The 21,872-nt window shown below is 41.7% G+C and overlaps 1 protein-coding gene across 1 annotated transcript in view; it reads left to right on the forward strand.

The window, feature by feature from the left end:
• The first annotated feature begins 10,579 nt into the window (after window positions 1–10,579).
• The window catches only part of TET2 (tet methylcytosine dioxygenase 2), an 87,886-nt gene continuing 76,593 nt past the window's right edge, over window positions 10,580–21,872 (forward strand). The window contains exon 1 of the mRNA XM_044429623.1: window positions 10,580–10,817. The gene's annotated coding sequence lies outside the window, so the exon portion shown is untranslated. The remainder of the gene's footprint in view (window positions 10,818–21,872) is intronic.

The following is a 21,872-nucleotide window of genomic DNA, read 5'->3' on the forward strand; positions in this document are numbered from 1 at the left end:
TAGGCCAAACTGAAGGTTCCCAAAACTGTGTTGGCATTTGAGACTTCCAGATCTCTTCATCAAGCAAGAATGCATAAAAAGCAGGGTGTGGGGGGAGGAAATGGGAGAAAGACAAGACTGACTTGATGCTGAAGACACGGTGGCTACAGTTTGAAGGTCCACAAACCTTCAACCCTCATTTCATCTTAAGACATGCAGTCATACAGATTTCAACATCATCCACCCTTTTCCCCATTTCTATTCCTCACTGGCCTGCCCCAAACAGTGTTCTGCAACTTCTTGCCTGATGAAGAGATTGGAAGAGTTCGAAAATGTGCATTTTTCTGTCATTTTAACAGGCACCTCAAAATTCCTGTGCTCATGAACCAGTTAGAGCATGGCATAGTGGTTACAGTGTAAGACTGGGACTCAGGAGATCTCGGTTCTAGGCTCTACTCAGCCATGACCTCACTGGGTGACTTTGGGCCAGTTACAGACACAAAGCCTAACTACCTCACAGCGTGCTTGTTAAATAAAGAAGATAAATGTATAAGCCACCTTGGGTTCCTTGTAAGAAGAAAGGTAGGGTATATAAAAGTACTGTAATGCTTAGATAGAAAAAAAGCCCTACAACTCATAGCATGTTGCAACCTGACATACTAGAAGTCTTAGGACTTTTTTTCTCTCTAAATATCATTAAGCTGCATTTTTCTTGGAGTAGCTAGAAGGATGACAGAGGCCTCTTTGTAATGCAGAAGGCTAGCAGATTTGCATTACAGATATTTAGCTTCATTAAAAGTTCACCGGGGCAGCCCGATTTCCAAAAACCCATGCCAGAAAACAGGAGCATTCACTCTTGTTCTGTTTACATTAATAGTACAGGTTCACTTGGTTGTTGCCATCCATTTGTACAAAATGAAGAGCAGTCAGGAGACAGTGGGAGGGGCACGTTGTGCAACCTTAGTTCGTCAGCCAACTAACAGTCTCATCTGCAGGTGATCTCAGTTGCAATGCAAGACTGGAATGCGCTTCAACAAAGTATGGAGCAAGCAGCAGTTATTAGCTAAGGAGTCAGCTCTTACAGAAAGAAGCAAAGGTGGAGCCATCATATACCAGCTTAAGCAGCTGTACTGCAGCCAAAAGGCAAATCCAAAGCTGGGATCAGGAAGGGACAAGGGGAAAGACATGCAAAGAGTGTGGACCAGAGTCTGTGCAGAGAGGAAAAGAAGCTGTAGGAACCAGTTTCAGAGACCGGGATGGTCAAGCACCAAAGCTCAAGAACCAAGTAACATGCCTGTTGCATAAGCAACACTGGCATTGCCTGAAGTACCCATTCCCAGCAGCCCTCCAGGGAGAGGCCACTACCACTGCTGGATGTGTCCCCATGCAAAGTTACACGTCTGCAGCCAGGAAGGGCTGCAGCAACCTCCAGAAGGCAAAGATCCTGCTTCAGGACCCATTGCCTTTGATACTCAGTTTTGTCGCTGTCCTGTTGGAAGGTGAGCAGCTATCCTCTTTAACAGAGGACAGTCATCTCTTGGAAGGCCTGCCGGAGGTTAGTCCTCAACTTAAAGGCAACCCCTGTTTGAAGGGCTGTTCTGTCCAATACCAGTTTAAAGATAATGAACCGTAAGAAATGCTGCTTGTCAATGACAGGCACCTGGGTAGCAGGTTGGACTCGCACAGCTACAGGTCACCTGTCCAGAGTCTTCCATGCTAGTCAACACTGAGTTTGTCTGTATTTCATATTATAATAATTCCTTCTAAATGTGCATCTGTGCATATAAATGAAGATGTGCAAATGTTATGCAATTTGGGAACTCTCTTGTCCTCTTTTTGGTGATACATTTCCTCATTTTTTATTATTCATAAGTGACCTTCCTACTTATTTGGGGAACAGAAATGCACAGGGCCAAGAAGCCTATTATACAGTGCTACGGGACTTTTATGGGAAGGCCCATGTTGTCATATATGACAAGAATGCACACTTAAAACAAGGCAACAGTGCAAAGAAAAATGGAAAGCAGGGAGGCAGGAGAAGAGCTCTGACCCTGTACTTATCAATACCCCTTTGTGGGAACTTGGAGCTCTTGCGTTCCATCCATCATTGTGTTAGAAGATCGCTTTAATTGACTCAAAACAGTAACAGGAATCTGTAGAGGGAATTCTACAGTAAGGTGAATGCAAACAAAATACCATTCCTACTGGACGCTAAGAAAGGACATTGGCAGCATGGAAATAGATCCCAAAGGTTGCTTTTTTCTACATCATAAATTAAGGAGCCATGGTAAGAGTGCTTGTTACAGAAAACTTACCACACCGTGGGTAAAACTGCATGATATATAGCATCACACCACAAAGAGAATTTTCCTACATCCTTCCTAGTATAAGAAATCCAGAGAAGTGGGAATTTGACATAATATACACCACATGGGCAGAAGCCACAGACATTCAACTATTTCTTATCCAAATTTGAATAAATTAAACCATACCTATTCTGTAATCCTAAACATACTTACCTCAAAAAAGCCCTACTAAACTCAATCAGACTCACTTCTGAGTAGACGTGTATTGGATTTTGTGCTAATAAAAATGTTTAAATTTTCAGTTGCCTTATTGTACTTAAAAGAAGTGTACATAAGACATTTTGATTTTGAAATTACCACATCATGGGGGAAAAAACCAATTTATGGTCGAAGCACATTCCTCATTTATTAAATATGAGTATTTTCTACTTCTCATTGATATGTATTATGCTGCTTGTACTTATTTTCTATAGCTATCAAATATGCATTTGTAAAATGTTTGTGAAGTATTTATTCACTGGATAGTGTATATCCCAACTTGATTACTGATCTCTAGCAAATAACTAGACTCCACCATATTCAATGGTTTTCTACTGAACAGCTCATTAATTTGGACATGCATATGGTGGGCATGTCATGAGCTGAGCCAGCTGAAGCTGGGGGTCAGACAAGATGGCCTGGGAGATCCCTTCTGACTTGTTCTATGTTTCTAATTTAATCTAGGAAGATGCACTGTCTTTTTCAGGCTATAATCCTTTATATTGTTTCTTCTCTTGCGGACTGTGACAGGTACATGCTGCCAGTGTATGGGACAGAAGGCAGTGGGGTCAGAGTTAAAAGTTGCTGAATCACCATTTCCTCTCCCGTTCTGATGCCCCTATTCTCTCCCCCCCCCCCCACCCCCCTCCACCTTTCCTTCCTGTATAGCCTGCCAAGGAAAGGGCAGAAGTCTCTTACCAGAGTTCTAAACTGATGGCCTGTTCAGAGAGCATGTTTTGAAACACCTTCACTACACATACTAGTGAAATCCACAGAGCTCATGTACACTGTATGCTACTTTTTTCCAGTAGGATCAAGCTGTGATCCTCTGTACACATACCTGGAAATAATTCCAGGAGTTACTTCACGGTAGATTTGTGCAGGTTTGGAGTGTCAGGGACTATTTCCCATTGCCTAACAAGGCTCCCGAGAAGCAATTCAAAGCCAGAGAATAAGCATATAATGCTTTACAGGTTGGATGTAATTAACAAATGTAATAAGCTATGCCAGTATTTTGTATTATTTATTTAATTCATTATTAGAGTCATATGTGACTTATTATACATTCAAGTATGTTTAAGCAATTTTCTAGTATAAAGTGCTACATTCTGCAATATTCTATTAGCTGTGTAAAATAAATTTGGCAAAGGCTATTGTCACTCACATGCAGAGCTCTTCAAAACTCTAAAAGTTCAACATCTGACCTAATTTCCATCCTTAGAAGGGAAAAATGCATGTTTTCAGATGCTGATAAGGAAAATGGGGTTTTAATGTAGCTCTTGTAATTCAACACATTTCCCCTTCTTTATTTAACCTGATTCTCACTGTGCTTTCTGTTTTTTGGATTTTATTCACTGAAACCATTTGTTTGTAAAGTGCATAGAATCTCTAAACTATAACTGAAATTGTTTTTAGCTGTTTCAATGGTTTTACATTTGGTACACTGAATTTTTTACATTGCATTTGACTATTATTATGCTGTACTTATAGTCCACCTTTTTTCCTGTTGCAAGGAACCCAAGGAGACTTATATAACTCCATTTTATCCTACCAACAACAATCCTGTGAGGTAGGTGGGGAAGGAGTGACCATCCCAAAATCTCCCCGTGAACTTCATGAGAGAGTGGGGACTAGAACCTGGAACCTCTGGGCCTGGTCCAACACTCCATCTCCCATAACCATATTGGCTCTCTGTGTTTTTGTGGTTTGGTTATCTCAGTTCATGGGGTTATCCTGAGGATAACATGAGGCAATTCTACCCTAACCTGTCTGTTGCCCTTAAGGATGTGAGGACAAAGAAAAAGAGAGACATTAAGAGACAGGCATGAGGTGAGTCAACTAGCAACTGTGCAGGCCAAGCTACATTTTAAAGAGCATAAGGCATGCATCTTGTCTCCAAGGCTACATTTTGTGGTGAAATAATATCCTCCTGTTTTGTCCAGAGTACATTCTTGGTTTTTATCAAGCCTGTAAGAAATCAGATATGTTACCGGGTATCGTGAATTGCCTCTCCAAAATAGTCATGCCACACCTAGAAGAGCAAGCATTTCAAGAATGCAGTCTTGTAGTACATTCAGCAATCAGAATAAAGATTGTGTGTGTGCGTGCGTGCGTGCGTGCATGTGTTTATTTGCATTTCCTTCCCTTTGCTACACTGTATGGAAAGAAAAAGGGTATCCAGTAGGCTTTATACAAAGCATCCTTTAACAACATGCTTTCTTTATAAACCTCAGGCTACCCAGGTCAGCAGCTGCTTCTTTTGGTGGGGGCTCAAACGGGGATCGACATGTGTCATACCATAGGAGGAGAAGCATTGGCAAGAAAGGAGCTAGCTTGTCTTCGAGCTGGGTGAAAGCCAAAGAAGATTCCAGGCAGACAAGAACCACCTGTTATAACAGAGAATGACACAGATCAGGGCAGGCAGAAGCTTAAAAGATGAAATGAGAAAGAGGTGACCTTATGGATCATTTTACTAATCATAATACATATAAATTTAGAAAGTTGAAATACTAAGTATGCAGATGTGATTTCCTAACAGACAGTCCAAGGAAATACATACATTGCATACCATAGGACCATACCCTAATTAAAAGCATTTTACTCAAGCAATCCTATGAGATGTAGTTAATTAATGTATTAATCAATCTTTCCAGATGGTAAAAAACAGTATTTTAAAGCAAGAAGCATATTTTTGAGCGGTGGTGTCTTTTAGATCTTGCAAGCCAGTACCCTCCACATGTTTCAGACTATGATTTATACCAATCCCAACCAACATACCAGTTTTTGGAAACAATGGGAGTTCCGGTCCCACACATACAGAGAAACCACATTTGAGGAGCCTTTTTTAGATATGGTGTGCATGAGGAAGCATCCCATGTGCAAGAGAAAAATTATGCCTTTCTAAGATGTTTTTCATGTGCAGATTTTCATCCTTTAAAAAAGAAAACTGCTACCAAATAAAGTACAAGTTGATTACAATCTTCTGGGGTCAATGTAAAGTGCTGCTGTTGTTTTTAATCAATTAGTCTAATCACTTCATTCATTAATACACTGTGGTCCTAATATACATATTTCTCTTGAGTAAATGAATCGGTAATACAACAGTTTAAAAGTTCCCTGTAGCTGCTTATACTGGCTGGAAGATGGGAGGGCAGCTGGTTTGTCTGCTTTTTTCAGGGCAGCTTTCAGATCCAGCACGTCTACTGCTCATCACTCCTTTTTCTGTGAGGCCCTGTTTGCAGTCCCACCACCAAAATCTATCAGAATGTTGAGGGCACTTGAGATAGCATTCTTGATAGTGGTACTCCTTGTTTGGAGCACCCTCCCAAAAGAAGTATGTATGTCCCCATTTATGCACCAGTTGTAACCCTTTACACAACCATTTGTGACCACTGTTTTCAAACTTTTCAAATTTTCAGAATCTTTTTGGTTTTCACATATGATATGTAAACAGAAGGCAGCATATCAGTACTTTCAAACAAATATACTAGCTGCCTGTGCTTCAAACAGGATTATCAAGTTTTTACTGTATAAGGATATGGCCAAACCATACAGGATTCACAGCACAATCCTAACCTGCAGATCTGCTGGAAGGAGAGCCTGTGAGCAGCAGGGGGTATCAGACCCTGAAAATATCTACTCCAGAAGCTCCAGCAACTGTCTGCAGAAAACTCTGCAGATGTGAATCTACATGCAGTGACATTCCCACCAGCAGAAGGCCTTGAACTGGGGATGTGCTAAGACACAGGGAGCAGGGCTCTTGCCCTGGGTACCCCAGGACTCAGGGCTGACATAATGCTCGCATACACACACAGCCGTCATTTCAGTGGAAGGCTGGTACAATGTGGCAGGGCTTGGGATCTGCCACTTCACTCCCAATCCCTTCTTGTAACTGCTCTCCTAGGAAGCCAACAATGACTGCAGCCCTAGACATGGCTGTTGGTAAGCTCCACTGCAAACAGGGAAACATAGTTCTGCATACACATGTTGAGGATTTCATGGCAAGGATCTCAATGGGACTCACTTACAAGTAACAACATATAGCATCAAGGCTAGGCAAAGTGAGGCAGTTGCCCAGGTAGCAAATGAGCAAACGGCAAGCAGTGTGAAAGGGGCCCATAGAGTCAGGAGGTTGCTCTGTACTGCCGCTCCGAAGCACAGAGCCGTGTGTGCTGGACGGCATGGCCTGCCCTGCACCCTCCTGAGCTGGGGGATCCTGTCCTGCTGCCCAGGATGAAGTCAGTGTCATCTGCCACTCTGGTGGAACTCATGGGGTGTGATGAGGCAGTGAAATGGTTTGACCCACCCCTACATAGCACCAGGCTTCACTGATCTGACACACATTGCCTTTTAAATAAAGCAAAACTGAAAGAATTGAATTCCTTAATCAGAGGAAAGACTGATGTGATTAAGAGATGGAAGATATGATAAGAGTATAGCTGAATCAGTTCAAAAGGTTTCTTGCAACCATATTGCCTTGATCATCCTATCAAGAAACATATCCTAACTTTAGAAGTGGTTAGGGAGTGCAATGAGGGGTCCAACACTGTCCTAGATCAATTTCTCTAGGTGTACGTTTCTATACAAGTTTAGACAGTATGCTTTTCCTGTGCAAACTTTCATAGGATTGTGCCTACAGAGTGCTTAAAGAAGATCATGGAGGAGGTTCTATAAAGGCTTGAGACTAGGTTACCTGAAGATCACCTTCTCCCATATCAACTTGCCTGACCTTTAAGATCTTTAGGGGTGGTCCTTTTTCAATAGTATTTCTGGGACAAAGAGAGAAAAGGGCTTCTCAGTGGCTCTTTCCAAGCAGTGAAACTGCCTGCCAAGGAAGGGTAGGTTGGTTCACTCTTTGCTATCCTTCTACTGGCAGACAACAATGCTCTTCTCTGAGTAGGCCATGACCATGCAGGCAGGTCTTTTGGGTCAGGTAGCACCATTATTCATTCATAGTGTTTGTGATTGTTAGATATTTTCAGTACAATCCTATACATGCCAATTCAGAAGTAAGTCTCAGTAATTTCAGTGGTACTGCAGTGGCACTTAGGCAAGGGAGTATAGCCTTAAAGCTACTCAGCATAATCAGAATTAAGTAGGAAAACACAGCATGTTTTTAACCTTCACTGTAGTTATAGCCATAGATGTTCCTGAAGATGACTTAAACATGATCTAAGACCTAGGTGAAGATGAATGTCATCCTGTTGTCTCTTATTAATGTTGCTTGTTATGCTCTGCAGCAAAACTTTAGCAGAAAACTATTAAGCATCTCATGGAATTTCTAGTTTCCCTATACATCACCCAGGAAACTCTGATTATCAGACCTCCAGTAACAAAGAAATATGTGAGAACAGGATTGCATTGTGAACATTGCATTAAAGTCACAATCCAATGCATGTTTACACAGAAAGCACTATGAGGCAGTGTAGTTTAGTGATTAAGTGTGCAGGACTAGGGATCTGGGAGTTCTGGGTTCTAGACCCCACTCAGCCATGGAGCCAGCTGGTTGGCTTTGGGCTAGTCACAGACACTCAGCCCAACCTACCTCACAGGGCCGTTGTGAAGATAAGACTGAGAGGAGGAGCAGAATTATGCAAGACACCAGCGCTGTGTTTTTCAAAACCTCAGGTGCCATGTAACCCTTGAATTCCTTGGAAGGATAAAAGGTTCGATATAATATGGGACCTACTACTGTACTTGGCAAATGGTGGAGTTACAGGAATGTTGCTTCTGTCTCACCCAAAGTAGGATTGTGCCCTTAATCAACTGAGACCAGGGTCAGAGGAGCCTCACTGCCCACAGCTGCCAGGCTGTGCATGCAATGCTCACCTGGGTGTTGTCATGGCATGGGAGATTTGAAAAACTGACCCTGGGTTCGCCATTTTCACATGACATGGCATCCCCTGCTCCAGGGCTGCATATGTGAAGTGGCAGCCTGGATACATCCTCGGTGAACTGTTGCATCATGGAAACAGTCCCAGAGTGGTTCACCTTCCTTATTTATATTTATGGAACTCACTCCCCAGAGAAATATGACTGGTGCACCATGATACATCTTCTGGTACCAGACAAAATCCTTTTTGTTCTCCCAGTATTTTAACTGTTAAGAATTCTTTAAAATTATTATACTTGTTTTTATGAACTTGTTGGGTCTGTTTGTCTGTTTAAGCTATTTCATTAATGTTTATTTTACATTTAATTATTTTGTTTTTGGTTTTGCTGATGGTGAAATCTATTGTTATTGTAACGTACAACAATACATCCATAACAATATTCATAGCAATATTGCAACAAAATTTTGGTATTTTATAGTCTTTTTAATCTAAACTTATTTTTAATTTTGTAAACCATTCTGAGACCCATTGGCTATGCAGGACAGTATATCAAAGCATCTATAAAATAAATAAATAAACTTCATTAATTTCTATTAAGTATTTAATGCATTTGTTTCTGAGTGGTGGGCAACGTGTTTTGTCATTTCTGTTATACTTTCCGAATCGACTTGAATATAATATTGCTGGCTAGAGAATACTGGGAGTCATTGCACGCTAATTTTCCAAACTTGACCGGTTAAGAAAATACAACACAGAGACTATACATTTTAAAATGTACAAATGGCAGAGCAACAAACCACTCTTAATTCCAATTCGCTTCTCTTTTATTTTGTTTCAGTGTTATCCTTTGTATCTAATATGACCAATTCAATGTAACGTTTCATTGGCTACACAATGGCTACAATGTTACCCTGCATGTCTATGGTTTGTGTTCCCAAAGTTGGAGCAATTCTTCCTCATTGCTGTGATCAACAATGGTCTATTGCTTTGCAACCTTAAAAAATGTGAAGTTTTTACCAGCTATGTTACAATACTCAGTGCAGGCCTAGGCAGGGTTAAACGTGCCCACGGATCTTCTGACAGAATCGAACTGTTATATTCCTCTCCAGAACAGCATTTAAATACGAGCTTAGACATCAGTGCTGCCTCCCTCTCAATCTTTAAGGGGTTTTGCAAAACCTCGTGCAATGACGCACATGTGAGAAGCACGGGGGCAAAACAGACACTTCTTTTAAAATGTCTTCTTTCCATCCTCGTTCCCATTTCTACTCTACAGCACATGCATCAGCCCCGCGAGCTGGATCTTACCCCCGCCCGCGCGCGCGCTAAAGCCCCAGTCCACCTTAGGGATGCCCTCCGCCGGCTCGCCATCCGGAGCGGAGACGCAGCCGCCAGACACAAGGGACGCCTGCTTCGGCCCCCTTCGAGGCAGCGCGCAGAGAGGCTGCTCCCAGCAGCGAACATGCGTGTCACATGCTCTCCCGCTTCCCTCCCCTGGCCAGCGTAAACACGAGTAGCACCTCGTGGAAGACCTCGCGGACTTTCCCGAAGTTCAGAGCCCGCAGGAGACCTTTCGCGGAGACTCCGAGCGCTCCGGAGCGCGCGGGCAGCCAATGGGGGCCGGAGGAGCGCCCGATATGGAAATAGGGTGGGAGGGCGCTTCGCCGGAGCCGACGTGCGAGCCATTGTGAAAGCCTCTTCCCCTTAAAGGGCCACGGAGAGCGGGAGCGCTCCCTCTCCCTCCCCCCCACTCCGCCAACCAGGAAACAACATCTGTTAAGAATGACAGCTCCTTGTTTTGAGCCCTTTGTCTGCGACCGTGTCACGTTGCCGGAGCTGCAGCGCCGCAGCAGCAGCAGCAGCACATGACGAGAAACAACGGCTCTCCGGGTCCTGGTTCCTGCCGTGTGCTGGTTCCTCTTTGGGAACTCCGCCGCTTTCTGTCAGAGCCGCCCTAAAGCCTTCCCTGGCAGCCCGGCCCTGGCGAAGCGTGCGGGATAAGCAGCGCCGCTGCAGCCTTTGCAGCACAATACACGGCCAGTGCCAAGCATCCCACGCCTTGATGCGGGGAAGCCCGCAGCCGGGGGGGAAGCCACATTTCTGCAGGCAGGGAGCCGCCGCTGGCTCGCCCGGCCGCCCGGCGCTGCGCGAGACTCGCTGCTCCAAGCCGCTTCGCCCGCCCGCCGGCCCGGCCCTTCCCGGTGTGCTTTCGAGTTCGTTCACATGGTAGTCACGTCCGCCGCTGGGAGCGACGCCGGGGCTTCATAGAGTGATGTGCGAACAGACGTCAAAACGGCCCTTATGAATATTGATGCGGAGGCTAGGCTGCTTTCGTAAAGGAGCAGAAGGAAGCAAGATGGCTGCCCTTTAGGATTGGATAGACGGGAGATCAGATTGCTTTGGCTGGATTCTACGAGGCTGAGGGACTTGCTGGAAAGAGGTCAGAGCGCTTCTCTCTTCCTCTCTCTCTATCTCTCCTTCCCTCTTCCTCTCTCCTCTGCCCTGCCATTTCAAACTCGCCTTTTCCTTCCTCCTTTCTCCGCTGGGCTCCTTGGCATGACTTTTATTTTAAGCACACACGCACATCCCAAAACACCCCACACAACTCTCCTCAATTCCAAGTGCAATGAGAAAAAAATTACAACTGCTTCTCCAACATGGCTGACAAAGAGTCTTTAAAAAAAAAAAAGGCAAACGATTAAAATAGGTTTCTGGCACCCCCCTCCTTTTTCCTGTGCTGCCGTCGCCCTGCGAACTTTGCTTTTTTAGCTGTGCTCCGCAGCTTGGTTTCGGTGGGTGATCTTTTTTATTTTCATGTTGTTTCTAGTGAAGTAACTCTGCCTTAACAGAAGTTACTCTTTTATCTAGTTGCACTTCTTCGCTTTCTCTTCTTCTCCCCTCCCGCGTCGCCCTTTAAATATGTGTTTCTCGCTTATACACGTGCTGGTTTCTTAATCGAATCGGCTTTATTCTGCAAGGAGACTCCGAGTTCTTGGGGAGATCGTTTATTTCAGGAGGGGGAAAAACAACGCTTGGGATAGCTGAGCAAAACTTTAAGAGCACGTCCTTTAATTTTAACCTTCCCTTTTTCTTTCCTTTCTTTAAGTAGAAGCGAGGGTGTGTGATCTCTGGGCAGGGGCAAACTCTTTCCGAAGAGGAGCTTTGGTTAGAAAGCGCGGACCTTCTGTCTCGTCCCGGTGGATCAGGGTGTGTGTGCGCGCGCGGGCGCGCTCGCTGTGTGGATTTTTGTGTGTGAAAGTCTGTTTTCTGGCTTTGTGCTTTTCATGAATCAGCTCTCATTTGGTTTGCCGGTGAGTGACAAGCAGACACAAAGGCAGGCGCAGTCCAAGAGGCAGAGGGGGAGGCCGGGGGAGAAGAAGAAGCGAGAGAGAGGGTGATTGTGGAGTTTGGAGGACTGCAAGGTCAGGGGCGCTTAAGGAAACCGAAGCCTCATCCTGGGGAGAGAAAGAGCATTAGAGGGAGACTGACATCACCGCTTCCTTTCTCTTCTCAGTTCAGGGTATTATTCTGATATCGTTTTGTCATCGTAATGGCCAAATCCCATGATACTCGGAGTGTAGCTCAAGAAGCGGAAGAAAAGCGTCGCCTTTATGTCCTTTTAAAATAATTGCCTTTTGGCCAGAGCAGGGACGTTGAGCCCAAATCGACGAGGAGTGCTTCCCTCGGACACACAGTGTTGTGCCCAGTTGGTATATTTTAGGTGCTTTTTGTGTTGTTTGAAGGGGTAACTCATTTCCAATCGCCCTCGCTGGTGATATTTCGGACCCGCAGTGGAAGCATTGCTAAAATCGTTTCTTGAGCATTTTAGCAAGTTTTCCTCGACACTGCCCGGCGATGGTTATAATTTCCCTTTTGCAAAGATTCTGATGGGAAGGGAGGGAGAAAGGGAAGAGGGTGGGAGGGGGAGGGCGCCGATGTGATCTTAGTAAGCTTCTGCTGAAACCTTCACTCTAATGATCTCATTCTGAGATATATATATATATATATTTCCGTGATGGTGGGTATGCAAATACAAAACCTGATACCATAAGATGGGGCAAGCATCACGAGAAAGGGACTTGAGTGGCTGTTATATTCTAAAAATTGCCTTTCTGAAAACTCAATACATGAAGAGAGATCTTCCCTCTGTAAAAGAAGGTCAGTGGGTGTTGTTTGCTAGCTAATGAGGCCATTGTATTTGCATTTTAATGGCAGGCTGCTATTGGAGAGAAGGGTGATAGAGAAGCAAAAGTGATAGCTGGTATATTCGTTTGTGAAAGTGCGTGTGTATTCCATGATAACACTTGCAGTGGAGAAAGTGCCCTGCATAACAGAGCTTATTTGTAAAACAATTCAGCAAATCTTTGTGAATGGCCAAGTAGAATGAATAAGCTTTAGTTATGGAAAGACACAAAAAGCAGAAAAACTTGCCAGATCCTTTAAAATTGTTGTTGTTGTTGTTATTTCAAATGCTACCCATTGAAAGTTTTCCTTGTAGATCTTTGCCACCCATAACTCTGAAATTAACCAAGAAGTGTCCAGGATCCTGGCTCTTTCTCAACCCACCCCTGAAAGCTTAGTGGAAGCCAGTGGCCTGTTCTTGGTTACATCAAGAGTTTTTGTATAATCTTAAGGACTTCATATTTCCCTATATTGTTCTTATCCTTTCTCAGATTAAAAATAGCAATATGCATTGTTTCATGTACCTCTGGATAAGATCCTAGATTATTTCATTGTAAGTTAATAATACATGCATGAAGTGCAGTGCTGCAGAGTTTTATCTGAAACAATAATAGAACTAGTTGTCCACATGGCTTTAACTGTAAACTTTCTGCCATGACTAGATATTGAATATATTATATTTTTATTTTATAATTTGTCTGCTGAATGATATAGAAATTAATTTAATAAATCTCTAAACTCTAAATTAAATAATCCAATATTTATAATGGGACAGGAAACTTCTGAATACAACTTATCAGTTTCAGTTGGGGAAAACCTCACACAAGTCAGTTAAGAGTGCATGTTCAAGTATAATACAGCTTCCATTTATAGTATGCAAAAAGTGTGCATTTTACCATGCATTGTAATTCAACTGTCTTAAGTTCCATACACACCAGTGTGTGCAAATATATATTCAGTATCAAATAGGTAGGTTCTCACAACAGAAAAACCTAAGATTCAGCAACAATCCACACTCAAAACTGGGCTCTCACAGCATGAAAGCCCTGGTGGGCTTATAAGCCACAGTTGGCTTGTTGTGTGTCTGAACTTAGCCACACTGACTTGTGCATGGGTAACCAACCATGCTGTTGGGTTCAGACCTCAGAACGAGCTACTCCTAGCTTATTTTTGTGTGTGAACCAATCTTTGGGTGGGTGATTATTAAACCATGGGTTGTTGCCAAATCACAGGTTGCGTTTTGTGAATCCAGCTACACTAACAGGCTATGATTTGTAAAGCATGAACCATCCACAGAAAGACTTTGTGGCTGACAACATAACTAGGTACACACAATACAGCAACAACCTACCCTTCTACACACTCAGCTCTGAGTTGGGTTATTCCATTGTGTGAACCCAGTCAGGATAAGAAATACTATCCCAGATTATATGAAAGCAAGTAACTAATTGTAAATTTGCTACTTGCTGTCACCTGCAGTTCAGAATTAGAATATTTCTAATATTCTATTATCAGTTCTGAAATATGGGGGTTGAAAGCTTCAGATATATTGGATTTCAAGTTCTATCACATCAACTAGAATAATCACTGGTCAGAGTTGTTAGGATATGTAGTTCTGCAACATAATCTTCTTTTATGGCACCAATCAGTCTTTTAAGGAAAAGAGCACCCACACAATTCCTCAAAGGTACTTAAATCTACACTTAGCTGTAGAATAAAAGCTAGTCCTTAAAATCATGACCATATAGTTCATAGGCATGCAATGTTTATAGTTAAGTAACTTAAAACCTCCTTAAAGTCTCCTTATGGTAGATCATACCATAATATGTGCAATGAGAAGTCTAGGTAATGCACCGCTCTTTAGAAATAGTAGAGAGAAGCTATACTAGGATGTCAGAAATCTTTGAGAAATTATTTGTGTTCTTAGCATTTGTTTCAGGACCTTTGCTTTCTATACTGTCTTGTTTATCAACTGGGAAAAGGGACAATTCATAATTCTGTAAACCAGAGTGTTGGTGTATTATTACTATTTTAATGGAGAACTTGACATTATGTTGACTGCTACTCACAAAGATATAAAACTTGTATTATTTTGATATGGTGTTCCTAGTTTTAAGCTTTGTTATGCCATAAATTTTGTGCTCAATGCATTTGATGGAGAATAGATTTAGTCAATTTTTAATGGCAACTATGAAAATGCCAAGTGATGGTGGCTGCAATCAGTGGGTCTTTCTTCCAGCCAAGTGTGCTTACTGGTATACTAGTCTCATTTATTTTGATTTCCAAAATCATTGTGCCAAATGTCCATTTTAAATTGGCATATTATCCTTGATGGACCAGAAACATCTGATTGACATTTAGAGGTCCTTTCCAAAAGCATCTCTGTGCTCAGGGCTTCGGAAATTTAAACTTGTGTATATTAGGTTACTTTGTAGTGTTCTTAAGGGGTTCGGCATCCCCTCCCATCTGCTTACCTCAGGATACTGTTTGATTAGGTTCAGGTGGCGTAGTTTCACTTAAGTCCTGGTGATTTTATAGGGACTAATTAAGGGTCGCACATTAATTTCAGTGGAAACCAAGGAACTCTAAATTTCACTAATTTACACTGGAATCCTGTGAATAAGTCCCATTGAACTGAGTGGGGCTTGCTTCTGATCAGATATGAGATTGTGAAGGTAGTCTGGATTCTACTCTAGGCCATTTTGTTATATATTTTATTTATGTATTTATTTATTTCTAGCCCATCCATCACTTTCGTCTCTGGACAGCTCACAATATATATCCATATATTTCTCTTGCCAGTATATAGAGCTATAGAAAATAAACTAAAATGCATATTCTGCCCAACTGATATCTTAAAAAAATAAAATGGCCATTTCAAATCTTACAATAATCCAATCTAGGATTGGATTGGATATCCAATAGTTATTTAACTGCATATATAACTGCATATATAACTGCACATTGCATATATAATCTAGGATTGAATTACCTACAATAATCTGCAATCCATCTAGAGCAGGATTAAGCAATTAATTGTCTTCCAAATATTTTGGACTACAACTCCAATAAACCCTAGGTCAAAATTACAGGAGTTAGCCCAAAAACTTAGGAGGGAGTCAGGCTGTCTACCCACTACTCTAAGATATACTGTAGATGAAGGTCAATTGTGCTACATCCAATCTGCCAATGTCTTGCTTCTATCTTGTGTTGTGACCTGCTAACACCTTTTCTCAAAGAAGGTTCAATCAGCCCATGAGATCTGCCCTGTTATGGAAAGATGAAACAGAATTCCTCCATTGACAGCAAATGCCCACAGAAGAAATATAATCCTAACAATAAGGAAGAGCAATACGCCACTTCAGCAAGAACAAACTGTTCATAAAAATGTCCAGTACAGGACACTTTTGTTCTTGCTTTTTTTAAAAAACCAAATAGGATCCTTTCAAAGTTTACTGCTTCTCAAACTAGTTTTACCTGAAAATCATAAAGAAATATTCTTTTCAGTCTGTCTTCAATTCACCAGAAGTAGCTTTTCACTTCATTACTTGTGGCAGGAAATGTGAGTCGTTAATGGATTGTAGGCAACCCTGCACTCAAAGACTTTTGAACAGCTAAAACATATAATATTCTGACAGATATTTAAAATTCCAGTATCCTGAAGCCCTAACATTTAAATCAAATAGACTTTTCATACTTCTTCTGGAAGGTACTTTGGTTTTCATTAATATTCAGTGTGATAGAACTCCTTAGCTGAGGAATGGTCTCCATAATACTTCTCTGTGCCCTTGAATTTCTAGCCATTGGTCATTAAGGGTTATAACAGGGAAAGCAATGAGATTTCCAACCATTTTTAAGACTCTGGGACCCATTAGGTAAAGTTAGAACCTTCACTTGAGCCTACAATATGAGATGAAGCCCGTGTAGATACTGGAGTAAGGATGAAATATACATCAAGTGACCTATCACCCTAGGAAGGTGGACTACACAGCCGTAAAAAGTGTTATAGTAATATAACATTGAAGTTACAAAGACATGAATTATAATCACCACTTCCAGTCTCTTTGAAGAGTGGTAGCTGGCCACGTCATCAAGGACAATGAAAGGCACTAAATGTTGCCATTGCAACTTCAACCTCTAGGAGCAGAACTGGGCCAGAAGTGCTCACAGGCTGAAAATCTTTACAGTCTTGGAATGAATCCATACCAATGAGTTCCTGAAGGTACTAGCAGAAAGACTATTGACTATTGCAGCCCATACAACTGGAAGACACCAGACCGGGGAAGGCTAAAGTCTTTCCATTGACCTGCTACAATACAAAGAGAGGACCCTGGAGTTAGAAAACTTTGCTTAATTCTTGGTTGGTAAGTCTGTCAGTAGCTGTGACCTGTGACAACTGAATATAGGTATTGTGCCATACAAGGCATTATATTAGTGACTGCTAGATACAAGAGATAAATCATAGAGAATGGTTATTTCCAGCACACCACGCTCCTGAACTTCCTGGACATCTTGTTGTGTCAGACATGGTTTAGGTAGATATTTAGTATGATCAGAAAGTCGATATTTGTTTTTTATGAGCAGATGCAGCTGGACTAAGCTTATTTGTTGATACCCTTAAGAATTCTGTTAAATGGCACTTCAGGGCCCTACTGAATTAGCAAAGATTTCTTCACGATTGTCACGTTTGCAGCAAAAACTCTTTAACACAGATGTATGCTCTAAATGGTCCACTTTTGTGTGAGCTGAATCCATCTATGTTCTTCTTTCCCCTTTCCCCATCAGCTACTTTGAGTCCTTCCTAAGTAGCCAACTTTCAAACAGAATCAATGGTTATCTCAAAAACAATGCCAGAGAGCACAGTCACACATTATTTTGCAAAACAAGATAAATATTGATTTAGTTATGCTGCCTGATTGCTGTGAAGGCATTTTGCCAATTCTCTGTGTTATGACATCATCTAAAAAGGCTATTTGTTTGATCTGCTGGTTCTGAAACGCAGTGGGATGCATTATGAATCATAAAAAAATGACTGCAGTCTGAATCAGAGATGTAACATATGACTGGATAAAAACTAAGGGGGATTTGTACACCTCTATCATTTTCTATTGCAACTTCAACTGAACTGTTGGCAAGAGCCAGTCCATTTCAGGCAGAGGAGGAGTATGAGATAGTTGCAGAAAGAGCAGGAAATAGGTATAGAACTCACTTGACGGGGCAAGTATTAATTATTATCATTGAGTCTGCAAATGCAATGTACTGCATAGAAATGTAAGCCACCTTAAGACAGCACCCTTGTGTTGGCATCAAGATGCTGATGTTCAGTGTCAGAACTGATATGCCTGAATGGTAATAGCTAGTGTTGGTCTAACTTAGTGGCTAAAAACCTAAGCAATAAATCTTGCCACAAGTTTTCCCTTTGCCTGAAGTCATGAATTATGGCATCAGAGACATCAGATTTTCTCTGAGCCCCAGACTTTTATAAAGAGGCTACTTTAAAGTGAATCAGACAGTTGGATCCACCCAACTCAGCATCGTCCATCACTGACTGGCAGTGGCTTTTCAGATAACAGACAGAGTTCTTTCCTAGCCCTTCCTGGGGATGCCAGGAATTCAACCTGAGATATTTGCATGTACAGCAGATGCTCTCTGCTAACCTGCCACCCTTCCTTCCTACTGATCCTGGGTTCTTGCAAAGGTTGGACTAATGGTAACAGTGTGTGTTTGCGAGTGTGTGTGTGTGTGTGTAGAGTTTTGAACACTTGTGTCATCTCTGGGATAAGAACAGCAGGAATCTACAGCTGGAACACCAAGATCAGAGAAGAAGGAAGTACATGGAGGTCTGGTGAGATGCAGTACAGCTAGAGGCCAAAGTGAAGTCAGGCATCAGCATGATACCAGCAAAGAAAAGCTGACAAAGTCAAGAGCGAGCAAAATCAGGTACCAACAAGGCATAGCAAAACCAAGAGGCAAAAGCATGGACAGAAAGAGGAAAGGAGCAGATATCTGGCAAAGGTACGGTAAGACCAGAGATAAGGCAGAGTCAGGAGCAGGCAGGAGTCAAGGCACAGAAGATGTTGCAGGACTGGGAGCCACCACCGGACCAGGACCACAAAGCAGCAACCACTGCAGACTCTTGTCTCTGTAGCAGCCTTTGATAATAGGTCCTGTGGCTTCCAGCTGGTTTCCATGACTTCCATAGTGGAGACGAGGTAGAGTTTTGTGGTCACATACACTTGGGTCCAGTCCACACATTTGTGTCGATTGGTTGATGACTGCCATATGTGAATAAGCACCAGAGATGTAGCCCCGTATCTACAATTGCTTTTCAGTGAAGTCAGTTCATGCATTCTGTTCCAAGTTAACAACTGTCAAGTAAATGAGTGAGGCACATGCCTGTATAAACCTGCCTTTTGAGAATTTTTTTTACTGTTCAAAAAGGTTATAAAGGAGCAAAGCAGTAGTTTAACAGCCCTATCAGGTTTTCTCCCCTCTACAAGCCATCTACAAACACACACCCATCAAATTTACTTCCACATGTAAGTATGTATCACTGTAACAATTCATTACATCTTTGCATTATCGAGAGTCTATCTATAATGAAGAAGAAAAAAATGCTGGCTTGAAGAACATTTCTAATTTAATTGGATATTAATCAACATCTCTGTATATATCTGTGTATGTTATTGTGAATGGCAACACTGCACTAATGCATGTTTTCTGTTCTCTGCTAAAGCATAAAAATTGTTATAGGAAGTTTGATATTTTGGCATATGTCTCTTTCTGTTATAACTGAACTGGTTGTTTTGTTGACTCAACAGGAGAGTTTCAGGAAACTTTAATGATAAACATTTATTGGCTGGAAGCAGCTGGACAGACTGTGTAGTTCAGGTATTGCACAACATGTTAAAGAGAATTAAGTTGCCAAGCAGGAGACAGGATATGGAGGAAAGGTATTTTAGTGCTGCAAAAGATATCCATTCTCCTGGCTAAGCTTCTGGAAAGATTCCTTTACCACACAGAGGTACTTAGAAAATATTATAGATAAGTTTTTAGTCTTGGTTATGTAGCTGAATTGTAAAACTTTTGGTAGATTCCTGTACATACATGTTCCATGAAAAATGTGCATAATTGTTTGTACAAGTTTGAGTAGCACTGCAAGATTGGTATTATGCATTTGTTAGCACCTATGTTTTCCATGCTTGAAAGATAGGCCTATAAAATGTTGGAGGGATCCAATTTTCTATTTTACCAGATGCAGGGAAGCATGGCTCTATTGTCTGGTGGCTTTCTACCTTTAAATAAACAAATCATTGTTAATCCAAATCTTTGGTGGAAAATTTGTAGCCCTCAGGGTTCTGTTTTATTTCTTTCTGTTACAATTCAATGAAAAATCCCAGATATTACACTTATTCCAAGGTGAAGGCTGTTGTGTGCCATTAGCTTTTTAACAGCAGGATGTTGAGTGTAAGACTTGAAGCTAAGAGAATACCAAACAGGAAAAAAATATTTCAGTCCACCCTGACTTTCGTTGCCATGTCAATATTTCTGCATGCCTTTAATAAGAACCCTTGTACTTTGAAGTAACTACAATTTAAGAATAGCGGTATAAGGAGAAGCATGTGGCATGCCATTTCAGCAAACAAGATGTGATGGTTGTGTGTGCTGATACTAATCACCTGCCACACGCACATTATTCTCATTAATTAGCTCAGGCTTAACATCTCAGTGGTACTTAGGTTTAGGTAACAGTGTGCACCGCTTTAAGGAATTCTTCTGTTTGAAAGTTACTCCTATTAAAGGACAGTCTGTTTCAGGTAAGATGCCAGGATTGAACACACACGTGCAAGCAAAAGACAAGCTGGGAACTTGAAGTTGTTCATGAAGAGTTAGCTCTTGTACAGCAGAATTAGCAGATGCTAATTTTATGCGAGTCTCTGGCTGTGTATATTTATCTCAAGGGTGCATAAATAGCCAATCTATTTATATTGTTTGCCAGCTCAGAAATAACATAAATCCATGACCCTTTGTTGGCAAGTTGCTGTAATCATTTTATTTTATTTTATTTTATTTTATTTTATTTTATTTTATCTTATTTATTGTAATTATCTTGTTGGACTGATGTTGCATTCAAGTTAGTGAGTTTTGTTGTGACTGCGCTGTCCTTTGGAGTGCAAGGGAAGAAAAAATATACATGGAGTCAAACTGGGTCTACACTGAAACTACAACACAAACCCCATGCATTTAGTACTATCAAAATTAAAAGGAATTTTTCAGCACTTAGCATCCTTGCTATTAGGCTAATAATCAGTAAATAATGCCCTACACCTATCATCTGAAACAGCATGAGTAAATTTCATTATCTTCATTCCAACAACCACAGTTGCCTGGTTAATTTTGCATTTTAAAGATGACCTTTAAGAAGGCAGCATATGTATCTTACTGCTAACATTTCTTTCTTCGTGTTCCTCTTACGTAGACTTACATTACGCTACGTTAACTCGTGCAGTTCATGCACACCTTTCAGCATGTTTGGGAAGCGGCACAGGTTAACTGGTGCAGGGATTGCCGTCTACTGCAATAGGATGCACATACATTCTGTGATAGCGACACATGCGTGCCTCCAACTTGCTCTCTCTCTGTTGCTGTAGGCTAACTTTCTTTTTCATTCAGAGCTTCTTCAGATCCAGCCAGCATTGAGGTACCACGTGGACTTTGCGCACATGGCTGCACTGTTTACAAACACCCTCCCAGAATTCCCAAGAGCTGTTGCGTAACAGGCAGGCGGGTGCAACATCTCACGACGCAGCAGTGTTAGCCCACAACAGTGTACATTTCTGCTACATTTTTTTTTACTGTCGCCCACAGCCACTATATCCTTATTACAGCCTGGTTGGAGTATTCCACAAGCCAGTTCTTTTTAACCTTCCTTTTAAAAAATCTCCTTTTGTTTTGGAGACGTTCAGCTCTGTAGCTTACTACAAGGTCATCTGTGGTGAGCCAAAAATAGAAGCTTTGCTGCTTGACAACTAACTGGAACTGGGTAGCATAAACTATAGTTTGTGTGCCATAGAGAGTAAAATTTAGTTTCTGCTTGCCAAAAAGGTCAATAGCAAGTTTGTAGACAACTATGCACTCAGGAAAGTCATGGTGGGTGTGCTTGCTTTGGGGTCCAGACGTTTTGAGCATTCGACCAGAAGATGTTAACCAAAGTTGAAATCCTGGCACGCTGTTGGTTTGCACAAACCCCACAGAAAAAAATGGTGTTGGAAAGTCATAACTGTATGGGATTGTAGCCCAAACATTTAATTTT

The sequence above is a fragment of the Varanus komodoensis genome, unplaced genomic scaffold, assembly GCF_004798865.1.
Source record: "Varanus komodoensis strain SLA01 unplaced genomic scaffold, ASM479886v1 scaffold2, whole genome shotgun sequence".
Lineage (NCBI taxonomy): Eukaryota > Metazoa > Chordata > Lepidosauria > Squamata > Varanidae > Varanus > Varanus komodoensis.